This window comes from Bidens hawaiensis, unplaced genomic scaffold (assembly GCF_021521415.1).
Source record: "Bidens hawaiensis isolate Kalapana, Puna unplaced genomic scaffold, B.hawaiensis_p1.1 tig00034203_1, whole genome shotgun sequence".
Lineage (NCBI taxonomy): Eukaryota > Viridiplantae > Streptophyta > Magnoliopsida > Asterales > Asteraceae > Bidens > Bidens hawaiensis.
The window spans coordinates 168,236-177,330 of record NW_027495903.1 but is presented as its reverse complement, the minus strand read 5'-3'; positions in this window follow the sequence as shown (position 1 = coordinate 177,330).

Below are 9,095 nucleotides of genomic sequence, written 5' to 3'. Positions count from 1 at the left end.
ATTCTTCAAAGGCTTCTTCTTGAAACTTTCCCCAACTGAATACTATCGACTTTCGGGTCATACCGGTCAGCTGTGCGGCTATCTTGGAGAAACCTTCGATGAATCTCCTATAGTAGCCAGCTAACCCTAGGAAGCTTCGTATATCAGTCGGATTCTGCGGAGTCTTCCAATTCGTTATCGCTTCAATCTTTGCTGGGTCCACGGTGATCCCCTCCGGATTAACCACGTGACCTGAAAATTACACTTCTCTTAACCAGAACGCGCACTTCGAAAACTTGGCATACAACTTCTCCTTCTTCAGAGTCTCCAATACCTCTCTCAGATGCTCAGCATGGTCAGACTCGCTCTTTGAATAAATCAATATATCATCGATGAAGACGATAACCGACTTATCCAACATCGGTCGACACACCCTATTCATCATGTCCATAAATGCTGCAGGAGCATTTGTTAGACCGAATGACATTACGAGGAACTCGTAGTGTCCATACCGCGTTCGGAACGCTGTCTTAGGGATGTCTGCCTCTTTCACCCTCAGCTGATGGTAACCTGATCTAAGATCTATTCATGAGAACCAACTTGAACCTTGCAGTTGGTCAAACAGATCATCAATCCTTGGCAAAGGATATCTATTCTTTACCGTAAGCTTATTCAACTCACGATAGTCTATGCACATTCTCATACTTCCATCCTTCTTTTTCACGAACAATACTGGTGCGCCCCACGGTGAAACACTCGGTCTTATGAAACCTTTGTCGAGGAGTTCTTGCAGTTGGGACATCAATTCTTTCATCTCGGACGGTGCTAGACGGTAAGGCGCTTTTGCGACAGGTGGGCTCCTAGTATTAAATCTATCTGAAATTCTATCTCTCACCCCGGTGGCAACCCCGGAAGATCCTCCGGGAATACTTCTGGGTAGTCGCGCACAATAGGAACATCTTTCATTTCTTTCGTTTCGGCCGTAGCGTTGACGACATACGCCAGGTAGGCACAACACCCTCGCCTTAGCAAACCCTCGGCTTTTATCATCGAAATGACATTAAGCCCAGAACTTTCCTTTAGGCGAAGTTATCAGTTAGGCTTAAGCGAACTTAGCTTTAGGCGAAGTTATCAGTTAGGCGAACTTGGCCGTAAGCGAAGTTATCAATTAGGCGAACTTGGCCTCAGGCGAAGTTACCAGTTAGGCGAACTTGGCCGTAAGCGAAGTTATCAATTAGGCGAACTTGGCCTCAGGCGAAGTTACCAGTTAGGCGAACTTGGCCGTAAGCGAAGTTATCAATTAGGCGAACTTGGCCGTAAGCGAAGTTATCAATTAGGCGAACTTGGCCTCAGGCGAAGTTATTGCCTTGAAGGGAAGTTATCGCTTTGAAGACGAAGTTGCCCAGTTCAGCCGCTGTTTGGTTTCTATCAAGCATTTTTGGCGATTTTAACACCCTTGTTATGGTTCGACATCACCCACAACGCTCCCCAACCGTTTTCGGTCGTATAAACACTATAAAGCTTGGATCTTTAAACTTCAAAGATCAAGAATCATACCTTTTTGTGCTTGTTTGGATCTCGTTTAACTTGTTTAATCACAACTAATCGCTCACTCTCTCTCGGATCACGCTCGTTCCTCTCCCTCGGCCGCCGACGGTGTGTGTGGTGTGGGTGTGTTTTGGAGTGTTAGAGAATAAGATGGAATGAGTGATGTTTTAGGGTTTAGGGGATATTTATATCCCTTAAGCTCATGGACCTAAGGCCCATTCTCATTTAACCCATCTCAATTAATCTAAGTCCATGATCCGCTCCTTACTCGATATTAAATAATCAATAACGCGACATCACTAAACATAACTTTCTTTATTCAACCTTAAAATTTTTGGATGTTACAGTTACACATGTGTAAAAAGTCGGCTCGGTGCGTAAAAATTTTGTAATTTTTTTAAGTGTATGTAACTTACATATATTACGCATGTGTAAAAAAAATTCGAAAAAAAAAATCATCACACTGAGTTCTTTCGAGTTCTTAAAACTCAAAGGGGTTCTCATTTGAAAGCTCCCCTATATATATATAGGCAAAGTATAGAATGAAAACCCACTTGAGTTGTGAAACTCACGAAAACCCTATGTAACATCGTTTTTTTTTTTGTTACATGTAATATATGTTGTAACATTTAATACAAAATATCGAAACATTAAAAAAAATTGGTTTGCTATTTTATAACATTTTTTTACTAATTTTTTTATATGTATTTAGGAGAGAAAAAATTATATTTATGTTAACATTTTTTATTAACTTTAATTGTGGACCACAAGATTTAATCTTTAATTAAAAACATGTGGTTGAGAATAGGTTTCTAGAGTTTTCACAACTCAAGTAGGTTTTTATTTTAACCTAACCCTATATATAAATATATATATATATATATATATATATATATATATATAGAAAAGGGTTCAAATAAGAATAATAAGTTTCCTAAAAACTACTTCTTCTTACTATAACCATTCCTTATCTATAATCTATAATATATATAAACAAAACCCTTAAAATCCTACGTGTCGCGATGTGGTCGCTCCCCCCTTTTATGGAAGCCACCAGATTGCTTGATTTTTAAATGGAGGCCTCTCATTGATTTAACTAAAATTCATGGGTTAGGTCTTACCAAAACCAGATAGCTCTTAAACGGATTATAACATCTCATTAAATTAAAAATTAATCTTACCAATTATTTGATATGAAAATCTTAAAAAATAAAGATATACCAAAATTTAATATCCAATTTAAAAAAAAAGATATTATTTATAAGAGGAAAGTGAATACGGTGCTGTTATGCGTGCAAGCTTTCACACAAAAACCCTTCAAAACTACGTCTTTTTGATTAAAACCTCGAAAAAAATTAAAACTAAATCTCACAATTTGTTTCCACTATTTCCTTCTTGTTTCACGTTCTTTCATTGTATCTTACCCAAAACTAGTTTTATTAATATTCTTTAACATTTCTGCCATTTGTTTGTGAATATTCATGTCCTTGAAGAGTGTTTTGTGTACTCATGAGTCATGTCTAGTTGTCCTTCTAGAGTTTTAGAAAACAACATTTCATGTTCTAGGTAATATCATAATATGGTTGTTGATATGAATTCAAAAAATATATTTGAAAATTTTAAATATCAAGCAAAAAGGTAAAAGCCTAAAAAGTGAAATTGATTATCTAGATCTTAAAAAAATGAAAAGTAAGTTGGATGCAAGAATTAGGAAAAAAAGAAGATGATACAGGGAGGTAATAATAGAAGATTTAGTTTTCCTTTTTAAGAGTTTTTAAACAAAACGACGTAGTTTTGAAGGGGTTTTGCGTGTAAGATTAGTCGCGCGACAGCACCGTATTCACATTCCTCTATTTATAATTAATAAATAATTTTATAGTAAAAAAACATAAGCGGGTCATGGGTCACCAAATCCAGATATCTTTTAAACGGGTTATAACATATCATTTATTTATGAAACCCTTTCATCATCAACCCTAAGTATATTATTAACTTTCTTACAATAAAGAAAATTAAAATCCAAAAAATAAATATTAAAAAACGAAAAATGTAAAACAACCATTCTCTCAAGTCATCGGATTGCTTTATTTGTAAATGAAGGCTTCTCACGCATTTGACTCGAATTCACGGTAAAGGTCTCCCCAAATCCAGATAGCTCTTAAACGGGTTATAACATCTCATTATACTAAAAATTAATCTCATCAAATATTTGATATGAAAATCCTACAAAATAGAGATATACTAAAAATTAATATCCTATTTTATTTAAAAAAAAGATATTATTTATAAATAAGAAACAATTTTATAATAAAGAAAATATACGGGTAATGGGTATCACCAAACCCAGATAGCTTTTAAACCGGATTATAACATATCATTTATTTGTGAAACCATTTTATCATTAAACCTCAAGTATGTTAATTATTAACTTTCTTACAATAAATAAAATTAAAATACAAATATACGTATATAAATATTAAAAACGAATAATGTAAAACAACCCCCGTAATACGGGGGATAAAATCTAGTATATATATGTGTGTGTGTGTGTGTGTGTGTGTGTGTGTGTAGGGGTGGGATCAAGTGTAAACTTCTCTTAAAGATAAAACTTTAAAACTCTTAAAAAACTATTTTTAACTTTTTTTTTTAAATTTTTTTTGAAGTTTTTTTTCCATTATTCTTATATGTTGTTATTGGTTCAAAAAAAAAACAACACTTGTCGGTAATTTCTTCGGTGTAGTGCATATGTGTAATAGTGTGCATTGCATATATGCAAAAGTGTTGTATTGCATAGAATACAACACTATTGCTCATTTTGATACACAATATTGTATATTGTATATATGCAATATAAGACTAATATGCACCTCGAATACACATTAGTATGTATGTGTAATACAACATTAACGCACATTTGCACTATCTCGACTTTTATTTTATAATTTTTTTTCATATAATACAACACTACTACACATATACAATACACAAATATTTAATATATGCAATTAAATACTATTGAACTTAAAAATACATAGTAATACACATGTGTAATATAACGGTATCGCACAGTAACGCGTATGTGCATTACAGCGGGTTTTTTTATTTTTCTAATTTTTTTTTATTTTTTTTGAGTGAAGGGTAAGAAAATATAAGAATAATGGCAAAAACAAAATTTTGAAAATATATTTTTATTTTATTTAAAAATAATTCTTTAGGAGTTTTTAAGTTTTCTCTATAAATATGAGTTTTCTCTTAATTCTCTCCCTACGTATATATATAGGAGTGGGATTCAGTGAAAACTCCTTTTAAAGAGAAAACTTAAAAACTCCTAAAAACACCTAAAAACTATTTTTAACTTTTTTTCAATTATTTTTGAAGTTTCTGTTTTTCCATTATTCTTATATTTTGTTATTGGTTCCAAAAAAAAAAGAAAATAGAAAAAAAAAACCTTGTTGGTAACCTCGTCGGTGTAGTGCACATGTATAATGGTGTGCATTGCATGTAGGCAAAAGTGTTTGTATTGCATAGTATACAACACTATTGCACATATTTGATACACACTATTGCATATATGCAATATAAGCCTAATACGCACATCGATTACACATTAGTACATATGTGTAATACAACATTAACGTACATGTGCACTGCATCGACTTTTACTTTATTATTTTATTTTTCCATAGAATACAACACTACTATACATATACAATACACAAATATTGAATATATACAAGTAAACACTATTGAACTTAAAAATACATAGTAATACACATGTGTAATACAACGGTTTCGCACAGTAATACATATGTGCATTACAACGCGTTTTTTTAATTTTTTTTATTTTTTCCTGTGAAGGGGACCAAAATATAAGAATAATGGCCAAAACGAAAATTTGAAAATATTTTTTTATATTTAATTAAAAATAATTCTTTAGAAGCTTTTAAGTTTTCTTCCTAAAGATGAGTTTTCTCTTGATATATATATATATATATAGGAGGGTTATAGTAAAAAAAAGTAGTTTCTTAGAAATACTAGGAATAAATCATAGCCGTTGTATTATGTTAATCAATTGTTGAGATTTAAAATTACCAAAAAACGACATAGTTTCCTAGAATTGTTCTTTCACCATGTGTAATCCCACATGTCAAAAAATTATTGGTTCTTATCATTCCTATGAAATTCCTTATTCTTATTTGAACCTTTCTTTATCTCTCTCTCTCTCTCTCTCTCTCTCTATATATATATATATATATATATATATATAGGGTAAGGATCCTAAGAGAACCATTGGTAAATTGAGAACTTTGAGAACCATTTTGGACCACTAAAAAAACCTTTAAAAAATTATAAAACAAAAAAAAAATTTTAAAAAGTTGGTTTCATTAAAAAAAACGATTTTTTTTACTTTTTAATTTGTATTATACCTATACACATGTAAATTTTCATTTAATCTCTAGTTACGTAATGTACTCATATTTACATTATCATTTACCTTAAATTATACATATGTGTATAGGAAAAAAAAACATATGTGTACATATATGTATAATTTAGCTAAACCAAGATTTTTAAAAAAACCGTTTTTTTTTCTTTTTAATTCGTATTATACCTATACACATATGTATATTTTCATTTGTAAGTCTCGTGACGGATCTTTCAATGTGATATCACGATACTTAATGAATAGGCGGAAACTAATCACCAAGCTGATTCTAAGTAAAAAATAAGAACACAAGTAAAACCAATGAACAAGCTTCAAAATACACGTATATTAAACGTCAGGTGCTTAAGCCCTTAACAACTTACACGGGTGAGAATAACATCCCTAATATCGTTAACATACATTAATATATATTCTACCTACTAGGCCCAAAACAGACTAAAGCCCACCGAGATCAACAGATCTCGGTTTACGTACAAAAGTCCAACTAAGCCCAACCCGACATAGCATAAACCATAAAATACGACCCAACATTCTCCCCCTTTGTTTATTGCTTGATTTCAGCTTTTATCAAAATGCCAACCGTAGACGTCTAACGTGCCTCTATACCTTCCTTTCTTTCTTCCGGCGTATATACTGTGGCTTCTAAATTGACAGTTGGAAGTTGAGTATCTTATTTAGTGCCTTTATTCCGGTAATACTAACGCTGGCTTATAATCCGGCACAGGTCATGCTACTTCCCAACAGAAGTAGATATTCATGACATTCGTTAATGAAACTAGAAAAAGACATTAGGTTTGATTGACTCAGAAACGTCAAATACCATATATCTTTGGTAGAACTAACGAATCCTCGGTCACGGTTTGACCGAGAAGGCTTCAAGATATCGATAATCCAAGGATCTCTCTGGTTGATTAAGAGAATTCGGTCAGACCACACCGAACATCTTTGAACACAACTCATCGTCATCACCATATCACCAATCACCATTGATGACCAAACCTGCAACTGTAAACAAAACTCAGAGAATTATCAGTAACTTTAAGAAGAAACCAAATAAACTTGTTAAAATCATGAACCGATTATATCAAACCATTTCCACCATAAAACCTTCATATCAATGGATCAAAGATAGATTTCGGTTAGTATTTCTTACCTCTTGAAGAGATCCACTTGAAGATGTGATAAAGAAGATATGTGGTTGATAGATGAGAGCAGGTGAGAGATTTGATGTTTACAAGTCTCAAGAATAAACAATGATGACCAAAGATTGCCTTTTAAACTTCCGGATTCATCTATCAGGGCCGAGATCCTTTATAGGCCGAGAACGCTATTTTGGGCCAAGAATAAACACATTGGGCCTAATTTTACCAGGCCGAGAAAAAAAGAAAAATCCGTTGGGGCAAAGGACAGGCCCACTCACCAAATCCAGCAGTTTGTCAAGGATTCATGATAAAAATAATCCGATTCAAGTAAAAATTGATTTCTAAAATACATTTGTTTCGACACGAGTAAATATGAGGTAAAAAATAAAATTAAAAATAAAATAAAATTAGAACAAAAAAAACTAAACTAAAACAAAATTAAGTTACCCATCCAGCCTTCAGAAAATTTAACATATATTGGGATTAAATTTCAGCTATTTGAAAACAAGCAACCCTTTTTAAGAAAAGATCCGAACATGAAATCATATTGATTAAAATACTTTCACAATGATCCATTTTCAGCATTATTTTGACATAGTGAAAAGGTTGATAACAGGTATTTAGAAACTTAGTATGAATTTCATTGCGCCAGTGATATGATTAGTTTCAATTAGACATAAAGCTAATATGGACATCACTTATGGACCCATGACGTCCCTTATCTCTACCTCAAAGCGTATTTGGCTTTCCCCAGATCACCCCAATTTGACTCCACCCTAGTGCTTGATCAAAGAATTTTCTCTATACAAAATAATTTTAGACTTTAAGGTTGAACGTTGGACTTACATGTCATCCGGACTTACAAGCCTTAGATTCAGGGTGTTTAGGACTTACTTGTATGCCCCACCCCTGTAGTTCCCTCGTGCTCCTTTAAGCCTTTATAAAATAATTGAATGATACATATATATATATATATATATATATATATATATATATATATATATATATATATATATATATATATATATATATATATATAACATTTTGGCGATCAAGACATTAACGGGCTCGTGTATGACTGGGTAATTACTTTTCTGTCTATCATTTGGAGAGATATATCTAGGGACATGCAAGCATCTTTAAAATGACTCTCCACAAAAAGTATAGCAGATTTAGTTTATATCACTTCAAACTTTTACTCATCATAGAAAGCTACCATACACATCAATGACTTATCAAAAGCCTTTTTAGCTTAATAACTTCACACGTTAGGCATACAAAATCAGTTTATCTATCATTTTTCAAAGGTTGGATCAATTTCATTTGAAAATATTTTAAGCTTCTAATAAACTTTAGCTGAATAATAGTATCACTTCCCAAATGATAACTTCGAAGACAATTTTAAACTCAATCACCCCAGTCACCTTCAGATTTCAGGTGAATGGCTATCCCATGTGTCTACAGTCAGACGATAGGACCAAACATATAAAATTATATGTCCCTCAAACTTAGGTGGCTGACATAATTTTCAGTGAAAGATCTTTAAAAATATTTTTTTATATTCAGTCGCCCCGGTCACTTTCAGTTCTAAGGTTAATGGCTATCCCGTGAGTCAAGAGTTAATAACGGGACCAAACATATGAGATATGTCCGTTGAACTTGAGTAACCGACGTAATTTTAAGTAACAGAATAAAACATTATTTTTACTAACACACACACACAATCTTTTTGTATTTTTTCTTTTTCTCCCCCTAAATTTGTACGGAGATTATGACTAGAAAAAACATTTTATGTACAAATTTTAACCTCAAGAATGCTCAGTCTTCAAAACGTGACATCTTAAGAAACCCTACAATCATATTGAATCTGGTTGTTCCGACCGGTTTCGTAAATAGGTCCGCCACATTATTATCAGTGTGGACATGTTCAAGATGAATTAACTTTCGGTCGTAACAGTCACGAATAAAATGAATTTTGA